The 21,730-nt window shown below is 34.6% G+C and overlaps 1 protein-coding gene across 9 annotated transcripts in view; it reads right to left on the bottom strand.

Moving 5' to 3' along the window:
• Positions 1-21,730, bottom strand: part of LOC138707923 (regulator of nonsense transcripts 2-like) — a 199,197-nt gene that overhangs the window by 100,118 nt on the left and 77,349 nt on the right. The window lies entirely within an intron of this gene.

Below are 21,730 nucleotides of genomic sequence, written 5' to 3'. Positions count from 1 at the left end.
AGCCATACTAAGAACTTTTATCATCCTTAAAAATCCCATCACACTCAACAAAGTTGAACCCATGAACTAACAACAAATTTAGAAACCATTAGAATACCGAATATGAAGGCACAGTTAAGTGCAACTCTAAGATAAATTTTGAGCCTAAAATCGCTTTTATTTATATAAACTGTTCTATGTGTAATACTTGTTCTGACCAAAACCCGAGCAAAATGAATATGTAGTGTAAAATCTTCATTATTGTGAAAATCTCTGAAAATAAGATAGTTTTTCAAGTACAGAGAGCATTTTAAATTTATATTGGTTGACACGACAAGTTAGTATCTGATCGACATCTCCATAGTCCAGATGTTCCTCAAATGGGGCAAGTTACCTGGTTGAGGCTTTTTCCAGGGTTTTCCCCCAACCAATTAAGTGCAAATGCTGAATAACTTTCAGCACTGGATCCTGGACTCATTTCATTATCACCTTCATCTCACTCAGATGCTAGATAACCATAGCAGTTGATAAAGCAACGTAAAAAAGGAGAAATCAACTTTAAAAATCTAACAGGTCATTCAAAATTTTGTAGTAGAAAAGGAACTCGTGAGTACAGTAGGTTTCTTCTTCAAATATTTTGGTGTCCTCTATCAATTACATTTCTTCATTACCATGAGATCATATATCATATCATTAATCATATTACACAATTAAAAATTCATAATAGTAATTATAACTTCTTCTTCTTCTTCTTCTTCTTCTTCTTCTTCTTCTTCTTCTTCTTCTTCTTCTTCTTCAGTAGGTGCTGTAACTTCGTCGAAGTTTTTACCTTCTCAATTAATTTATGCCATTCCTTTCTGTTATGAACAAGATTTGGCTAATTCTTCACATTCAGTGTTTTCAAATCGTTGGTTATGTTTTCCTTCCATCTACTTTTTGGTCCTCCTTTTGCTCTTTTACTGATGGGGTTCCATTTATATATTTCTTAACTGTTTTACCTTCGTCCATGTGATTGATATGGCCAAACCATGCCATCCTTTGCGCTTTGATATAGTTTACTATGTGTTGGTTTTGTATTAAAATATTTAACTCTTTATTACTTCTAATTCTCCACTCATCATTTGCATCTTTTATTGGGCCAAATATCCTTCTTAGTATTTTCCTTTCAAAGACCAGGAGCTTTTGCTTAGACAATTCAGTTAGGGTCCAGGTTTCACTTGCATATGTCGCAATTGGTCTTATTACTGTTAAATATAGTCTTAATTTTGCTTGTTTGGATGCATATTTGCTTTTGAATAGGTTGAGAGTTGCAAAATATGCTTTATTTGCCATAACAATTCTATTGTTTATTTCTTCCTCGATATTGTTTTCGTTGTTTACTATTGATTCCAAGTATTTGAAGGATTTTACTCCTTTAAAAATAGTATTATCCATCTGTAAGTTTTCTGGTTCATTATTTTTGGTTGAACATTTAAACAATTTTGTTTTCTTTGCATTTATGATTAATCCATATTGTGCTGATTTTTCCATTAAAGTTTTAAGCTTTCCAATTAATGCTTTCTTTGATCTTGTTATTAGTAGTATATTGTCTGCATATGCTGTACATTGCATCAATCTTGTGCGTATATTACCTCTAATCTCTAGTTGTTTGATTATCAGGTCCACCATTACTATGAAAAGGACTGCAGAAAGCGGATCTCCTTGTTTAATTCTTCTGTTAATTTGAAAACTGTCACTTAGTTTGATATTTATTTTGACTACCGCTGTTGTATTTGCTAGTGTTATGTTAATCAGTCTGATTATTTTAGGGGGAATTTTATATAGTTGTAATCCTTCAATAATGTTGTTTCTTTTAACTGAGTTGAAGGCTTGTGTATAATCAATAAATACGTTGTATAAATCCGTATTATATTCTCTACATTTTTCGAAGATTTGCCTTAGTATAAATACATTATCAATTGTGGATCTTCCTTTTCGAAATCCCATTTGCGCGACCTCCAAGTCTTTCTCTATGATGATTATTACTCTATTATTTAGAATACAGGCAAATATTTTATATGCTATATTTAGCAATGTTATTGGTCTTTGTTATTTCTTTTCAAATTATTTATACCGTAACAGACTTCATTTAGTGAGGGTGGTGATGTTTCTAGGGTATTAACTACTGTATTTCTTTTTCTAGAACAATTTCCTCTTGATATGTTGTTTCTTGTGGTAAACTTAGTATTGTTTCAAAATATACCTTCCATTCATTCAAAACTTGTTCCGTTTGCATTACCAAATTACCTTCTTTATCTTTACAGACTGTCGGTGTAATTATTGTTTGTTGCTGTAGAGAATTAATGTCTTTAAAAAATAGCCATGCTTCAGTCTTCCGATAATTTGATTCAACCTCAATTATTTTGTTATTAATCCAATTTTTCTGTTTCTTAATACAGATTTTGTTTGCAGGCTTCTGTTTTTGTTTATAATCATCTTGATTTGCTCTCATGTTATGTTGTAGTACTTTTGTCTCGCTGTATTTTTTTTCCTTAATTGCATTCTCATGTTCATTGTCCCACCACAAATTCCTTTCCCTTTTCTCTTGTTTCTGAATAATAGTTTCAGCAGTCTCTATTATAGTGTTCTTGATCTTCCCATTTTTGGTTTATTGTTTGAGTTTCCTCTATTGTTTGTATACTGTCATCTTCAATCAGTTTGTTATGCAGGAGCTTTCTGTATTCTTTGATTTTGATTGGGTCTTGTAAATTTGTTTTATTGAATCTCAAAACTTCATTATTTCTGTTTCCCTTTCTATATATTTTAGGTAGTGTTTCTTTTAATATGCAATTGTCTGGTGATATCCATGTACCTTTGTGGATCCTTTTATGTTGAAATTGTGTACTCATTATCTTCAGACTGTTCATAATTGCGAGTTCACATAGTAGTTGTCCATTGTTATTAGTTTTCTCATGTAGAGTTTGATGTCCTGTTACAGTCATGTACATAGGTTCTTTCCCTAATTGTGCGTTCAAATCACCTACTATTATTAGAGTATCACTTTTGAGTGATGAGTCAATTACATCTTGTAAGTTATCATAAAATTTTTCTTTCAATTCAATATCTTTATCTTCTGTTGGTGCATAGTAATTATAACATTAATTCAAAATAAATGTAGAATAAACTACAGGTTATATTTTGTACTCTGCATTCTCATACTCATGAACGCATTAAAAATTAAAAAAAAAAAAAAAACATATTGAGGAAAAAAGCAAAGGATGAGATATAGGGAACTATAAGAAAAATAACTCGAGAATTAATTTTCCCAATTCAAAATAAAAATATCATTCAGTTTATAACTGCAGAGCAAATGAAATAGTTTCATTGAAAATTATGCTACATTATCCAAATTACAGTGAGGTCTTTAAAGAGTTTAAATTTTGAACTCACATTTCTCTACACAAAACCACTTTGAACATACACTGGCTTGTCAGCTTCACATCGTAACTTCAGTTGTCATCTGCTTGGTGCTAGTTACCTATTTGGCAGCAAATCAAATTTGAATTGTTGACATAGAATACATAGGGGTTATTCTCGTAGTGGTCCTGAATGTTGTGTCATCATCTAATTTCACAAAGAGTGGCAAAATTTTACCACATTACTGATCGGTTTCTACAAGCTCATGACAATCCATTGTGCCGTTTTATTTCGGCACGTCTTTCTTTTCTTTCCTTTTTCTTTTCATTTTTCTATCTTTATACTTTTCTCTGTTAGTTTTAATTATTCTAACTCTTCATAGACGGCTTGTAGTTTTTTCCTTTCTGATCTAGTTCTTCTTACTTCTCGTAGATGGCTTCTTTCCTCTCACCTTTCTGTTTTCCCGTAGTCTATGGTGTTTTTTCTTGTTATCTGTGATGTGTTGAAAACAAGTGCCTAGCCTAAGGCTGGCGAGTGATTGGTTGATTCCCTGGGGGGAAGTTAGTATTTATTGCTGATTGGTTGATATCCTGGGGGGAAGTTAGTATTTTTCATTACGTTATCTGATTGGTTAAGATAGTCACGCCGTTTGAGATTTTCGGCTGTGAAGCGAGTTGTTCGTGGCTAGTGGCGTGAGTACGCTAGAGGGATGGCTTGGAGGTAGTATGTGCGTTGTGATGGGCACGAGCTCCTATGTAGGCTGGGGATCGAACTGGGTTCGATAAGTCTACTAGTAGCTGTGTAGTCCAACGTGTTGTGGAAACCTGCGGTAGGACTGCAGAAGAATGATTTTTTGAGAATAGCGTGAGTTTGGTGGTCGGCAGCATACAGACCGGGAGTGTGTCGACAGTTTCAGTTACGTACATGTTGTTGCGGGAACCTACGATTGGATCGTGGAAGAAAGACTGATAGAGGATGGTAACGTTTACTTCCGAGGTCGGGAAGTTATACTCAGTCATTTGATGTGCTAACTATATTGAATTGGATTCGGTTTTCTGCTTAGCTATCGGGCAGTCAACTCTGTTTAAATACCGTTCGGTATTTTATTTGCTGTTCTGGTCTCTCAAGCTGTGATGTAACTAATAGTCAACCACGGGCTACTAGAAGTTTTATTGCCTTATTCTGGAACGTTTTACTTAGAGATTTCATCTATAAACTTTGTACGAGTATGGGATTCAAAATGGAGGCTTCCATTGTTGTGTGACGTGTGAGGGGTGTCCATTTTCAGTGTAACGATTATATGTGTGTTAAGTATTGGTTATGAGTGAGGTGAGTCGACAAGATGGATGTCAACAAAGAGGAATTACCATTCATGTAAGGTAACCAGTTGGGTTTAACATTACACTGTGACATATATATAGTCTGTGTGACGCTATTATTTGGTTTATTTTAAATAAATGTCTGTCTTTAACGTAGGCAATGTGTGTTGTCACTTAATTACCTCGGCGAACTGATTACCATCCTGATCATAACGTTTCATGGCAGGGTTATTTGGTATAATTATTATATTTATCATTTATTCCACCGATCAAAAGTTCTACCAGACCCAGCGGCGGTGCACCATGAATAAACAATCTCAGGGATAAAATATATCTAATGATAAATTCTTGTGTTTCTACAAACCAAAAAGTTAAATTTACCCTTGTATAAGTTATCAATGGACATGGATTACTTGATGCTTGCTTCGCTTTTCTGTACACGGCCTTGACAAATCATCTTGATTCTTGTGTTAAGTCTGTAATCGAAAATGTGTTTAAAATTGCCACTAGATGACACTCACTGCCAAGAATTGCTGAAGAATGTGTGCATGGTTTCTTGTATAATTACATAATACAGAGCCTTCAATTTAAGACGCAACCCTGGTCACAGTAGGTGGACGGGCGATAGACTGTTCTCTACAGTGGGAAAACCAAGCGGTGTTGTGTGACCCAACATATAATTAGTGTTAGTTTGTGTTCTGTAAGATGTGTACGGGCTATTCCATATGAAATCGATCAGTAAAAAACCTCGCATTTTTTTAATACCCTAATTTTTTCCCTATTTATACAAGGTGCTGAGGAGGGTGCATTTTCAAAAATAAACTATCGAAAGTCAAACGGTTTTCATACTATTGAGCGACAAATTTAGCGTATTTTATAAAAACAAGCCTCTTTCAGCACTCAGAACTCTGGAACCATTTACTGCAGAACATTGAGCAGGAGCTCATTTTGAAGCTGACATTTAGTGGGTTATGATAAGAAGTAATACTTATTTTTATTGTATACAGAGAGACAGATAATCTGATTTTACTTACTTTTAGGCTTTTTGCCCATTTGTAAAAATGTAAAAAATATTGAGAAAAAAACCTTGCATTATTAAGAGGGATTCGGCATTGTTTGCTTAGTGGCTCGGCAATAAGTTTCGAGGGTATTAAATAAATTATTTTCACATGCCTAGACTAGAACGGCGCAGTACCCACACACTGGCCAAGAGCTGAAGATAAGCGAGCATTGGGCGTCATTTTACTCCTGTGTTTATGAAAACTTGTGATAAAGCTATCCCAGTCATGACTGCTAGACGACACATCACGTGTTTGTCTCCTGGCCTTGCTTGTCTCGACTACCTACAGTCAGCTGGTTAGTTCACGCGCGTACTATTTATTTTCTTTATTTGATATTTTCAATACTTTCTTATCAATGGTGCACCAGTAAAAAATATGTGTTTATTTGTACTTTCAATGCGAAATCTAACCATATATTTTAAAAATATTTTTTCATGGGCAAAGGCATCTTAATGAAGAAAAATCTAAATTTCTCCATTTCCATAAAATGTAAGAAAAACTGTTTACATGTCAATATAAACTATAATTTCTCAGCATCAAAATAAACCATGATTTTGATCACTGGGTGAAAGGGTTTCGGAACCACAACAGTTTAAATTTGATAATTTTATGGAAATACGATAAATTTAAATATTTTTAATTTAAACACTATGAAGTTCTGATGCCTCAAACTTTGCACAAAGCATTGTATCACAGTTGTCAATGAACAGAAAAAGTTTCATTGTATTTAAAAATTGCAAGGTCAATTTTCTATATATTTCGGTTGATTTGAGATGGAATAGCCCGTACGTGTTTGGTCAGTTTTAGTTTTCATTTAATGTGTTTGGTGAACTGTGTTCCAATAACTGAATCCTTCTAATAATGTATCAAATAATCCATTGAGACTCAAGAGCTTGAAGCTATAATTCTTGTATCTACAGTATTAAGTGGAACAGACCACTGCAGTGATTGAAATTTGTAAACCTTAATGCAAGTTGTGGTAAATAACTACCCAAATGATTACTTAAAACATCGCAGTTCAGCCCAGGTGTGCTACCCAAGGAGGTGAGTGAACTACAGAATTGCACCTGTGCCATCATGTTGCGTAAACTGAGCAGGTTACTGTGTGTTATTTTCCCTGCTTTTTAAACTCATGCTTTCTTCCTTTCTTTCTTTCTTTCTTTCTTTCTTTCTTTCTTTCTTTCTTTCTGCACTACAAACAAAAATTTGAAAACAGACATAAAGCATTAGGCTCGTGAAACTTTAGAGCTGATGTGGAGACAAAGGATATTGTCGAATTATTATTTTATTTTCCCGCACTAGCCATCTTCATTAAAAAAAAAAAAAATGTTCGATACACCATACTGCATACTCTTCGCTCCTTAGCGAACAGAGCTCTGTACTTTACCACTGAGTTAACACAACACGTTGCAATGTCATTGAGTTCACACCTTATATCATAATTCAGACTAACTACATGTCAAAGAGTAGATTTCAGCCTACTGTGAACTGAGCGCACAGGCGAGTAGGACTTACTTGAAAACTGACTTCAAGAATCTTCCCATTTTTTTTTTGTCTTAGGGCAGTGATCATCAACTCGCGTATGAACGGGCGCGGGCAGTGCTTGGCTAATGCATGCTTACTATAGCGGGCAAAGGACCGGTTTGTGACATTGCCTTGTAGTGAACAGAGGTGGTTCTTGCCATCCATTCAAACAAGAGATATGAGGAGCAGAAAACACTTCAAAATGTAGGCCACACTGAAGAAATACAACTTACAGATGCATTATACAACTCACAGTAATGTATATGGCAGATACAAAGATGAAGAACGTGCTGCATTAATTCAACAATTGAAGCAAAATGAGCTAGAAGTTGTTTAAGATCAATGTTAGTGAATCGGCTGTACGACTCAGTTATAAAATTTCACTTATAATAGTAAGATGTTAGAAACCTTTTAAAGATTGAAAATTTGAAGAATGTTTAATTACAACTGAAGAACTTTTCTCACAAGTGTAGGAGATCGAATCTATCAGTTTGTCTCCTTCCGCCATGATGCGTCCCATCTGAGGTCCAGCTGAAAACGTTCAGGTGCAATTAGTAATTATTTGTCAGTCTTTCATTTGTTATTCTTTGGCAGTAGACGAAAATACTTATGTAAGCAATAATCCCCAACTGGTGATTTTTTATAAGAGTCGTTATTGAATACCTTCAGATTAAGGAGAGCTCTTATATATTGTTCTCATAAAGGATACTACTACTGGTTGCGATATTTTCATGTAGAGGCTGTAGAAATTATTTTGGACTACCTTGGAATAAACTTATATCCTTGGCAACCAATGGCGCTCCTTCCATGGTTGGAAATAAAACGGGTGTAATAAGGAGTCTAAGGGACGAAGTGAAAAGCATTAATTTATCCCATGAAGTTATTTCTATTCACTGCATTATACACCAACAGAATTCATGTGCAAGACAAATAAAAAATGGTGTTATGGAAGTAGCCCAGTTGGAAAAACCACCAACACAATTAGATCGAAAGGTCTCACTCATCGTCAATTTAAGTTTTTCTTGACGAATGCAATAGTGAGTATGGCAATCTGTCATATTATAGTAAAGTGCAGAGACTAAGTCGTGGCAAATTATTGGATAGGTTCTTTGAAATGAGGGAGGAAAAATCATTATCCACGGAGAAAAAAGAAAAGCCTGTATCATAAGTGAAAATGAAAAAATGGATTTGTGAATTTGCCTTCTTAATGGAATTATCTGAATGCTTTACATTGTTTTCTACAAGGTAAGAACAAAATTATTACAAGTTATATGACAGAGTGAAGGCGTTTAATATGAAACCACCTCTAATTATGAAACGTTAGCTTAACTAAAAGGATAAGTTACAGCACATTTTTCAAAATTAACAATGATATAGGCCTATTTGTTTCTTAAGATTCTGGATTTCGAAGAATATATTCACACATCATGCGATCTGCACCAGGAATTTGATTCGAGATTTAAAGACTAGGGAAATTTTCAATTTGATTTTCGATTCTTATTTGTAACTGAAACTTATTGATTTACTTTACAATAGTGATTTGAAGGGCAAATATCAAAACAAAAGAAGTTATCTGACTTTTATATGAAATTTCCATGTGTTAGATTTCCCCGATTGTACAGACATGCATTTTCGGATTCACATATCCGTGCAAACAGTAATTTTTTCGTATCATGAAGATAAACAAGACATGTAATGGAAGCCAAGTATCAGATCACAACTTAAAATGTGCTGTCACATTGTATGCACTACACAAACAATAGTTCCAAACGTTGAGAAATTGCTGAGGGAAAAGAGAATTAAACAAATCCCGAAAAATCAGTGCTAATGCCAGTGTTGAGTGAACTGAATGAAGTTAATTTCTGCATTACTATTCCTAGGGTTTTTATATGTTTTGTTCAACATTTTCTCTAACAGAAGCAGTTTACACATTTACAGTAATTGTCATGCATTGCCCGAATAATTAACATGAAATGTGTATTACGTTTCTGAAAGTAATTATAAATTTATTAACTTCTAACTTTGTTGAAAATAGGCTACAATGTTTTTTTTTTTCAAATTGCTTAGGATAGTTTATTTAGTTATTTCTATTTAGCCTGTATCTTTTATCATCAGAAAACAATCATAAACCTATGCAGTAAATTCATACTGTGGTCCCGCCGCTGAACGTCTGCCCTTTTACGACTTTCCCTTGCCGAGAGGTTGAGCGGGCAAGGCTTGATGACGACACAGTGCTCTGAGTTGGGGACCACTGTCTTAGGGTGTACTTCTGCCTATCATTCTCTGTCTCACAATCACAGTTTCTAGTTGTTCGCTAAGTATTTGAGAATCCCAAATTCTTCTACACCAGAAAAAAATGCAAATCAAACATTGTAAACATGCTGTCTTCACGTATTAAAAATGTTTGCAGTCACACTCAATTATGCATAATACAGTACATTTGACTGATGATAGATGCATCCAATCACAAAGCTGTAAAATACTTTCAGTAGTAGTGTGTTATTTCGACAGTACAGAAGGTATCCACACTAAAATGTTAGAAATTACAAACCATTCAATATGAAAATACAGAAACTCGAATTGCCTATATTGAAAAAATCTTGATTAAGTACAATCTAATAAAGAAGGTAATTGTTTTTGCAGCAAACACCAACACAAATTTTGAGGGGATTGACTTAAAACGAAAAAACAACTCTTTTATAACAGCATCCAGATAGCTGGAGATTATTTCTGATAATGTTGAAGTTATACTATAGAATTTGCAGAGGTTGAGTACAGAATGTCAGCAACCCACACCAAAACAACACGGATATCTTTTGCTTCCTACTTGTTGGAAATTTCTAGCTATGTTTTATGGGTTGAAGTATATTTTCTGTCAATTGAAAAGTGTCCACACATTCTCAAGTGATTTATTTTCGAATGCAACTTCTTTATTATGTATGAGTTATTAGGCTTTCATGGTGATTGTGATTGGAACTAGGGTTTTGTGTAATGCACCGTATCCTGGAAATGTCAAGTTCCAGGACATGTTGGATTTTTTATTATGACTTAGACTTTTGGCTGATCAAATAAATTTGTTTGATAGAACTATTAAGGCAAATGCAATTAGAAGTGCTTTCATTGGTTGAAGCTTCCAATTTGATTGAGTCTGTGAAGCTCTTATCAACAGGAACACAAATAGATTTATCACTTCTAGAGTCAGGAAAATTCTCCATGAAGTAGAAGAAGGAGGTCTGATCTCCAAAGAAGTTCAGTACTACTGAGTCTTTATTTGACAAGTGTGTTGAATATATCAAAAACTGATGTTACAATAACAATGTCATCAAAAAAGTGTCGTGGATCTGTTTAAAAAAAAAGTGGAGTGATGTAGTTGGGGGTTTAATTTATCTGTTTTCCAACTATGAATCAGTGATAGATTTTTAAATAAGAATATTTATTTAATGATTTTTTTTTCACTTATTCTAGCTCAGACATCAGTTTATAGAAATGTAAATGACCACAACGGTCCTGAAATTAAAACACATGAACAGTATGTTTAAGTAGAACATTCCAGAGGAATTTAGTTATAGGTATGTAACAAATATCATATATCAGAACATTCAGGACTGAAACAAAAGGAAACTTCCTGTTTCTCAGTGCTGGATAGCAATATTCCATCTATTGAGTGCATCTTCAGTTTTATGAACATGTCCTAAACTGAGGGAAAAAGTCGTCTTAATATAGAAACTTTGAAAGCTGTCCTAATAGTTAAAACACACTTTAATCAGTAATGCTCACAATTTTATGACCAGACAGTGGATTTTCGGTCCCTACACAGCGGCAAGCAACAAAACGTCACATTCCTTGGTATACCAAAGAAGTGTAGCAATGAGTTCAATGACTTCCCTGCAACTGACGTACACCTAACTTTCAGAATAGCAAACCGAAATTCCACTGTCTGTTTATGACTATCTCATAAAAATCTGGAAGCTCCAAAAGCAAATCCATTGTTCTGAAAAGTATAAATAAGGATAATAAGAATAATAATTATTATTTCCCCATTTCATTTCAAAGTTCCTATATTTATCATTAGCCTAATTACCTTAACAATTTGCAACGCTTTTTTCGTAAAGAAAAATTTGTTGAAACAAAAAACACCGAAAAAATTTGAATATGGTCATGTCCCAATTTTTTGTTTTCAGAATATGGTTACAATAAGTATGAGCCAAATAACTAAAAGAAAGGAACGCCATTTCGTAGTAAATACTGAAATCATTCAGAGAGGCTAGAAAATGAAAGCGCAAACTTTAAAATATGATGTGAACATTGCGGTAGCTATGATCCCACCTATCCACCTACAATTGATGCCTTTCTTAGGCTTTATACAAACACTTTAGTAAGGAGACAGATTCCAATGTCATTATTACAAAACTTCTGCTCTGTGACGTCTATTTTTTAAAGCTACAAAACTATGATGATGGAAGAGTGGAACAGAGAAAAATTCTCTTCGGCACCGGGATTTGAACCCAGGTTTTCAGCTCTATGTGCTAACGCTTTATCCATTAAGCCACACCGGATTCCCATCCCGATGTCGGATCGAATCCTCTCAGTTTAAGTTCCACCTCTTGGGTTCCCCTAGTGGCATACCTCATGCACTACGTCATAGATGTATGACAGTTGGAACAATGTTCACACATGTGCAGAGGTGCACTCTTTGTGAGTGACTAAGTGGCCGGGATCCGATGGAATAAGTGCCATCTTGAATCACAAAGTGATTATTTTTCGCATATCATATATTACGATGTACCGAAGTAGGCCTACATATGATATTTCAGTGCAGAAATTCTGCGTCATCATATGGATAAAGCATCAGCACATAGAGCTGAAAACCCAGTTCAAATCCCAGTGCCGGAGAGAATTTTTCTCTGTTCCACTCTTCCATCATCATATGATGACGCAGAATTTCTGCACTGAAATATCATAAGTACTTCGGTACATCTTAATATACAAAACTATGTTGAGAATATTCCACTAGCGAACATCCATCACAGAATGTTAGTAAGTACGGTATTATATTCTGCTGTACCCAACTCCACATTAAATTGCTAACTTGCAGCCATCCACTTCAAAATTACCACGAACGTAAATAACATTCAACCCAATCTAACCTTCCCACAGTCTTCGTCCTCCTGTCATTTAGCTATTCCCACACCTAACCTACTCTAAACTTGTCACATAACTCGGCCTTCTGTCACTTAGCTATCCCCTCATCTAAGTCACTATAACTACAGTCTAGTATATACAGTCACGAAGCTTGAGTTATTGAGGGTACTAGGAACAATAGACTGTGCCAGTACTATTTCGCATTGTCTGTGATGAGGCGATAGTAGCGATCCCAGTGGTTAGCAACTATCTATGGATGCATATTCCCTACGTATTGAGCTTTGTGACTGTATATACTAGACTGTGCTATAACTTTGTCACATACATCTGCCTGCCACTTAAGTAATCCCTCATTAAACACTATGTGATCTTGTCACAAACCTCCGCGCAATGCTAACCACATATTCTCTCGATGCATCGCACCCGTTATCGTCGTTTTCCCGCCTTTCTCGTCCGCTTTTTTTTTTTGGTCCCGAAAATAGTCCCATATAAATAACGTAATTTTTTCCCGGTTCCATCGTTCCTCGAACTATCGTTTTAACGCATCGATTGTTGAGAAATTACAGTCTCAACACCATATATTCCCGCATGGATAGTTTTCTTTTACTTTGAAAGGGTGAACTTTTTGCTCTCCATTTATACCATTTATAGCTTTGTTCTAGCCGTTGCTTACGAGATTATACAAGCTGGCGCATAGCATGATCAAGAGTGGATCTCGGAGCGTCATTACAATTTTTGCTGCTAGGTTTGCCTCGCAGTTCTATTAAATGATAAATAGTTCCATTACTAAGCATTGTGTATCATGAAAATTCTTTGATTAATTTTGCATTACTCATCGAGAACGAAGATCATAAACATGCCAAGCATATTACAGTCTTATTTGAGATTTACTGATGACTTGTTAAATAACAATATGCAGATTTTCAGTGTGATTTAATGGAAATTACAATTTTGTTTCTCGAAAGTCTGGATTTGTTCAATTAAAAATTTTGCTTTCAAACTAAATTCTTCATCTGGTTCATTTACTTTGGCAAGTTGATTGTTTTCAGTTTCGTGTTTTTCCTTCACCTTTCATTCTAATTCATTTTAATTGCTGAAAGTGAACTACTGGTGTCTTCTACTTTCAGACATTATTATTATTATTATTATTATTATTATTATTATTATTATTATTATTATTATTATCATCATCATCATCATCATCAAACTAGTATCGTTCTTAGTTCGTCTTGCCTTCAGACAATCAGTAGCGTTATTCAATATTTTCGAGGAAAGGAGTAATTATGATTAAAAATCATTTGTAACAGCGAAATATTCTACGTCAATGGTTAATTACCGTATTACTGCTGAATATTGACACATATACGTTTTTTGCATTATTTAGGATACAACTTACGCAGCAATGCGATTTTAATATTGTGCGTGTCGAGTTTAGTGTAACGTACTCCCCTCATCCTCCAAGCCAAATAAAATATTATTACGATATTACGAGTAATAAATTAATAATTACTATAATTATTCGTTGTGATAAGGTACAACTATCACCGTATGGTATACGGGAAGCGAGATGCAGACATTACTAAAAGAGAAATGGTGATCGTGAAGAGCAGATGCGCATGTGCCTATGGGCGGCAAAAAAAAAAAAAAAACGTCCCTGAGAATCCTGAGATATTTGTTTATGTTTTGGAAAATCGTCAAATGCGGAAACCATTTCTAATCACATATATTGCAGACTAACTTCCTAATTTAATTTAAATCTAACTTCTAATTTAAAAACTGTTTATACACAAATATTACAAATTTGACATTACTATCCACTACAGATTAATCAGCAGGCCTAAGATATTTATTTCACCACTGCACGGTGTGCAAGAAAAATTGCACAATTATCATGCATTGTGACTGCAGTTTCCATTAGTAAAAATCATAACACTTCAACGTCAATATATATATTTTTTTAAAGAAAGGTAAAAGTTATGCCCACTTACAAATAATTAAATTATGAATTCAGGGAAATGGAAGATAATACAGTAACTTAATTCACTGGAAGTTAATAATAATAATAATAATAATAATAATAATCATAATAATAATAATAATAATAATAATAAATAAACACATTAAAATGGTAGACTATAGTGTTAATGTAAAATGTATTAAGTTTCTTTCATTATTTCCGAAAAGTTATGATGTATAAATTGAAAAACAGGAAGCTAGTGCCTTTGTTTATAATATGCAATATATTTTAATATCATGAATGACAGCCATTTATTTTAATATAACTGAGACTAGAAGTTTTGAAACTGGTTGGATGATCGTCCACCTCTGCTTCGGCATGTGAACGTGAGGCCAGCAGCCGGCTGGTCGATCTTGGCCCTTCAAGGCTGTAGCGCTATGGATTTTTTTTTTTTTTTTTTTTTTTAGAAGTTTTGAAATGACATCTATTGGCCATAAAATATTGTACGAAGCATTTAATAAACAATGGTGAGTCCTTTAAATGTCCCAAATGTCAATATCATTTAAGTGTTCTGCTACGAATATCTAGAATCGAACAGCGCTCCGAGCGGCGGAATTGGCGTTACGCGGGAACCACTTTAGACCTGTATTTCAAGCGCTATGCGCCAGCTTGTATAATCTCGTAAGCAATGGTTCCAGCACGGTTCAGAATCGATTTTGAACTGCCTGCTCATGCACAGTAGCTCAATATGCGTTCCAACAAGACTAGAACTGATTCCGAACCGATACTGAACTCCCAGTTCATAATGAACGAATCATTGTTTTGAACGAACGAATCATGATTCAGTAAACGAAACGATTCGATTCCTTTCTGAATCGACAGTTCAATCGTTCGTCTTCTCGGTCGTCACTCGTTACGAACAGTTTTCGACAATGAATATTCTGAAACTAGATTAGTTCTTCACTCTGCTCGGTAGAAGCGTTCACTTTTTGTTGCTAGTGAAGGAATGGCGCTGAGGGAAGCAAAACAAAGCAATACAATGTACTTGTATGCTGTTGTGTTGAGCAGTGGCGGCTCGTAGGTATTGAATTAAGGGGGGGCTGCATACAAAAATAAACCAAGCAACTTACTTTATTTAAAGATTAGTTCCATGCGCCTTGTCTTGTAGGTTGCAAACTTTTGAATCATCATCTTATTAAAATCCGATAGCCTATGTCGTTTAACACAATCTTTACAATGGAAAACATAGCTAATGCGGACAGTCTCTCTTCTCTAATCGTATTTCTAAGATAGGACTTTACTCTCTTCAAACACGAAAAGCAAGTTCTGGTTCGGAAGTTGTCATTGGTATGGTGATAGCTATGCGTAGTAGTTTCACAACTTCTGAAAATGAGGCCTGCAAGTTCTCAGATAGAAGAAACTGCAAGAGCTTGACTGCGCCACTGATATTTCTGAATTCTTGTCTCTGATACAACACAATGAGTTTCGTTTTTAGTTTGTCTTTATCGAGCATTGGGAAAAGCTTCACACATACATTTAGGTCATTTTCAGGAAATGATCTTTTGTAGCATTCAAATTTTTCTTGACAGAGAAGAGAATATAATATCAGATGATCTATGAACTGGAATCGGGTGTTAGCTTGTGTGTTAATGAGGTCACACACTTCCTTGGCTGCCGCAACCCTTGTCTGAATCCCTTCGACCTTACGACACTTTTTAGGGTTTTCATTTTCGCAGATCTCGCTGCTCAACTGTGCACTGTTTCGTATCGTCTGTATAGCATTAACAAAGGTTGATATGCAAAGTCGGCCTCGGTAGCATAGTCGGTTGCGGGTTCGATCCCGGCCCAGGTCGATGGCATTTAAGTGTGTTTAAATGAGATAGGCTCATGTCAGTAGATTTACTGGCATTTAAAAGAATCCTGCGGGACACACCGGCGACGCTAATATAACCTCTGCAGTTGCGAGTGTCGTTAAATCATAATTTAATTTTTTACACGCAGATTTGAACCTTAGAAATATCTAACTGGCGAAGTTGTAGTTGGTTGTATAATATATCTACATCATACATCAATAAATGAAAAAAGAAAAAAAAAAAAACTGAGCCAGAAATTGAATTCAGGATCTTCAAGAGTACGCACCAGGGCGCTTATCTCATGTATTGTGATGTTGTTTGATGTTTCAGATTCCATTATGGTTTGAAAACATTCTAGCAATGGCTCCTTCTTCTCATAAACAAGATTTATTGTTCTTATTTAAAACTCCATCTTGTTGCCCCAGCTGATGGAATTGTCTTTCAAACACACTAATTTAATACAGACTGTGTGGAGATCGAGAGAAGAAAGCAGGGATACTGGATACGAGTACATTAGCAAAAAATATGCGAGCTTTGTAGGCTATTTTGTTTAGCAGCTCTTTCCATTATGAGATTCATCTGATGGGCACTTAATTTCACATTTCTCCTGAATTGTTAAGGTACTGAACTGAATAGACTGTAAATATTGTACAGAATTAAACACTGTCGCACTTCTTATACTCACAACGGTAAAGAAAATGTATTTAAAACTGTGCGCTACTGACACATTGCTGCAAATTTTGCAGCGCCTGAAAATTCTGGATTCATGGCAAGAGGCTAGCAGGGGGAGGGGTAAAACAAACGGGCAAAGCTTCCGAGACGAGACTGGCAGCTCCAGGGGAGGAAGTGGCTTCACCAATCCGTTCTTGGCTCTCGTTTCGCTCTGACAGCACCAGGGGAGGAAGTGACTTCACTAACGATTGTGTGCATGTCAAAGAGATCGAAATTTTTAAAAAATTCGAGCCGCTAAATAGAGACTATATAATAAATGTATTTCACAACATAAAACGAGACAAGAGCCACAAATGTCTGGGAGTGCTGCAGCTCCGCAGCCCCCCTTTCGAAAGCCGCCCCTGGTGTTGAGCCATCTTCAGTTACAAGCCAGAGCATGGGTACGTTTGGCAACGGTGAGTGGAGGCGGGCGGAGGCGAAATAAGGCATGACGTTTGACGTTTTAGTGCTATGGTTCCGTTGTCACGTGTATATTTTCGACATTAATTTATACAAAAGTAAGTTCACATGTTCAAGATTCAGTGTATTCATGTACGTAATTTATTACGGAATCCGAAATGGTATTTTATTTGAGTTTCAGAATACCGCGTAAGCACTTGCATACAGCCACTTGTAACTTAAGAAATTGAAAGCATACGTGTTTTTTTATTGGTGCTACAAGGGAAAATAAATAAATACTTAAAGAAATGTTACTTGTATCAAAAATAAATAATATAACGACGTAATTTCGCAATACCCTATTCCAAACAATCATTATGTAGCTAGAAAATTGACAATGTTTTGCCGCTTTATGTTGTTTCACCTCTGACGTGAATTGTCTAGAATACATTTTAATCTCACGTGATTATCTGTCGTGCTTTTCTATAAATATTTCAGATGCTCAGGAAGCCAGTTGTAGTTTGAATCTGGCCAGTCAACATAACAATACTGTTATCTTTAATTATTTGTTATATAGCTTTTAAAATATAATTTTAAATAAATATAACTACAGAAAACAAGCTAAGAATGTAAATTATGCAAATAAAATAAAAATATAAACAGAGGAAACTATTGACATATTATAATAAAGTATAAGGATGTACATACAGTATAAAGATATATGAAAAATGCAGAAACATAACTTTAACATAATACATAACAAAACAGACCAGTATCTATTAAGTATGTGCCAATTAGCGTAAACTCAGTCAACTTTAAATCCTGTAAATAGGTACTAAGTGAAAAGAACCACGTTTATAACTAATTTATTATAAAAAAATTATATTCATAAACAAACCTTGAAAACCAACAAAGCTAGTGTATGCATCTACAAATTATAGGTAGTTCTGACGTATAGCAGGCATTCCGACGAATCTTCAAAAATACAACATTTATGGGATCACAAAACAGCTGTTTACAATGAACTTGAAAATCAACAGCGTAACTATATATATATATATATATATATATATATATATATATATATATATATGAGACATAGCAATTTGGCTAGAATTCTGATACACCACAAACCGCAGTGGACTATAAAAATGTAGTCTATACAATATTTAATATCTAGAGGAATTGCCAATGACTTTGTCATCATTAACCGTAAAAATTTCCAAAGACTGCAATCATTTTATTTTCATTTATTGTCTTGCTTTAATTGCCAATTCGCACTTAGTTTATAATACATAAACAATGAACGTTTGGTACGATCGCGAATATAATTTCATCGACACACACTTGTTATACCGGTAACATTTTATTACATTGAAAATCGACATTAATACAAACACGTGCTTTTGTATCGTAGGCCTCCGCTTGACAGTTAATTACAGTGTTGCCGACCCAATCTCCGGCTTTGTATATAAATGGCTCTGGTTTGAGATATTTGATGGCTCATAAAGGAATCTTTTTAAGATTAGCTGTTTTCATTAAGCGTTATAGGACGAAGATTATAACTTGTTAATGCTATGTTTCTATTTCAACAAAATACTGATATGAAATGTGTACTTTATTAATGTTTTGAAATGGGTAGAAACTCCGAAGGCCGTGAAAGAACTGTTTAAGAAACGTTCCAACAACGTAAAATCCGAACTAACTCTGAGACCGTACACAATTGGCGCATGCGTCGAAAGGAGTTCGGTATGAGTTAGGAACGCTTTCTGAATAGCTTGCTGGAACAAACCTAACATTTTTGAAGCAATAGGATGCAGAAGATTGCGATCCGGAGACTGTATCAAACTTCGAGGAGAAACGTAAAATATATTACGCCACCATGATACGTGCAGTGATTCATCTTGGTGCAGCGTGCAAACTCTCCACGTGCGTTTGGTATAGTCTGTTAATGCGGAAATTAGTTACGTGTTTGATCTGTGCTATGAAGACTGGTATTAGATTCTGAAAAGAAATGCGCATTCGCAGATGATTTAGTCTGAAGTTATGATCAAAATAAAAAAAAAATAGTTCATCATCAGTGATATGAAAGGTGATAGTGATGTACCTATTTTACGACGAATTAAATTCGGCCAGAGCCTTCTTTAGTTACAAGCCGGAGCATGGGTAGGTTTGACAATGCAGAGTGGAGGCGGGAGATTTTAAAGTGATATTGTGTTTGCTCATTGCTTTCGTTATACGTAAAGCGTATTTTTTCAATATTACTTCATGCACAAAGGTAAGAGCAAGATTCAGAGTAGTGATGTAAATTATTACGGGTTCGAAAATAGTGTTTTATTGCAATCAATTAGCTATACTTCAGAATACGGCGTAAGTAGGCTTCTTACATACAAAGGCTGCCACTTAAAATAATTACAAAAAAACATGTTTTTATTGATAGTACGAAGGTAAATAAATAAATAAAAAAGACATTCCTTGCACCGAAAATAATAAAATCAATAATGCAATAAAGACGTAAGTTCCTACGCAGTATTCTTAAGTTCCATTCAGTTAACAAATTTGTGGCTAGTAAATTGACAATGTTTTACCGCTTAATGTTGTTTCACCTCTGACGTGAAAGATGTAGGATATCATACATTTTAATTTCATATGATTATGTCGTCCTTTTCTATAAATATTTCAGATGTCCAGGAAGCCAGTTTTAGTTTGAACCTGGCCAGTCACCATAACAATACTGTTATCCTGAATTATCTCTTATAAACTTTATAAAATATAATTTTAAATAAATATAACTACAGAAAACAAGCTAAGAATGTAAATTATGCAAATAGGCCTAAAATAAAATGTAAACAGAAGAAATTATTGACATACCTATTATAATAAAAGTATGAGGATGTAAATACAGTTAAGCCAAGTAAAAAAATTTATGAAAAAATGAAAAAACATACCTTCAACATAATCCGTGGTAAGAATAAACATGAGTATATATTATATACTGGACTTTTTTTTAGTATATACTCTTGTTAGTAAGAATAAAAACATTTGAGTACCTACTCTTTTTGATTACATACTCATAACATGGAAGCATAGTAGAATATACTCAAGCGTCCATCTTGTACAGAATATATGGTAATTTCATAGAAGACGGGCACTTGGTTGAATATAGTAAGTATTACCAACTTTTTTATTTCAGAGTTAAATGTTAGTGATCTTTTAGTGACTTTTACATGTTAGTTCTAGGATTTTATACTAGGTGTCGCCGTGATTTTCTTTTAATTTTATTGGTTATAGTTGTCATTTGTTCTAGAATTTTCGTTAATTTTGAATGGATAATGACGTTCTCAGTTGTTCTTGGTTGTTTGACGTGAGTGGTGTTATGTTGTGTCTAATGGCTGCAGCTATTGAAAGTTTGTCATTTTATGATTTTTGTGGTTTTCTTTCGATTTGATTGGTTATAGTTGTAATTTATTCTAGAATTTTCATTAATTTTGAATGGATAATGACGTTGTCAGTTGTTCTTGGTTGTTTGACGTGAGTGGTGTTACATTGTAGATTTGTCTGCATTTGTCGAATGCGCATCGTCATGCTTACGAAAAGGCACTTCTCAGTGTCAATAATTTATTTTGTGTGCACGAGGTTGGAATTTTGAAGTAAGAGGGAAAGGAAGGAATCCGTATTCTGAAATTATTTATTAAATTTTGTGTCGATTTTGGTTTAGTTCTTTCGCTGGTGAATAACGATTGTGTTGAATGTTGAGGAGAACACTGTTTTCCTGTGGTTTAAAGGAATTATTTACTGAATTTTCTGTAGATGTTAATAATAAGTTAGTAATAAGTGTTCGAAGATAATTTCATTTAGTGTAAAGACGTGGTTTATTTATGCAAAGTTGACTGTACGACAAAGTGTTGGTTTAGTTCTTTGTTGGCTGCATGGTTTAAGGTTAGATTGCCTTAAAACCTGTGTCATTTATACTGGAAGTGAAGTGGTTGTCGATGAAGACGTCAATGAGAATTGAATTTTATTTGATAAGTTGATAAATTATTATGTTTTGTTTTGTGTTTTGGTGATTTTTGGGGGTAAAGTGCGGACGAAAACTGCCAGAAAAGTACTACCAACTATGAAGTTCGAATGCCACTAAACGCCAAACAAATCAAAGGCGAAAAATTAAATATATTTTAATTTTTTTGAAGGGCTTGTTCTTCTTTAAAAATATGAACGTATATTTGATTTTTCATCTTTGATTTTGCGATGTTTGGTGACATTTGGACTTCATAGTTGGCAGAACGTTTTTGGTAGTTTTCGTCAGCCATGTTGGATTTTGCCCGTCTTCTAGGAAATTACCGAATATATACTCATGCTTGATAAGAATAAAAGTTAATATTCTCATAT

The sequence above is a fragment of the Periplaneta americana genome, chromosome 10 (assembly GCF_040183065.1).
Source record: "Periplaneta americana isolate PAMFEO1 chromosome 10, P.americana_PAMFEO1_priV1, whole genome shotgun sequence".
Classification (NCBI taxonomy): domain Eukaryota; kingdom Metazoa; phylum Arthropoda; class Insecta; order Blattodea; family Blattidae; genus Periplaneta; species Periplaneta americana.
The sequence above is the reverse complement of the archived record's forward strand: the minus strand, read 5'-3'. Positions and strand labels throughout refer to the sequence as shown.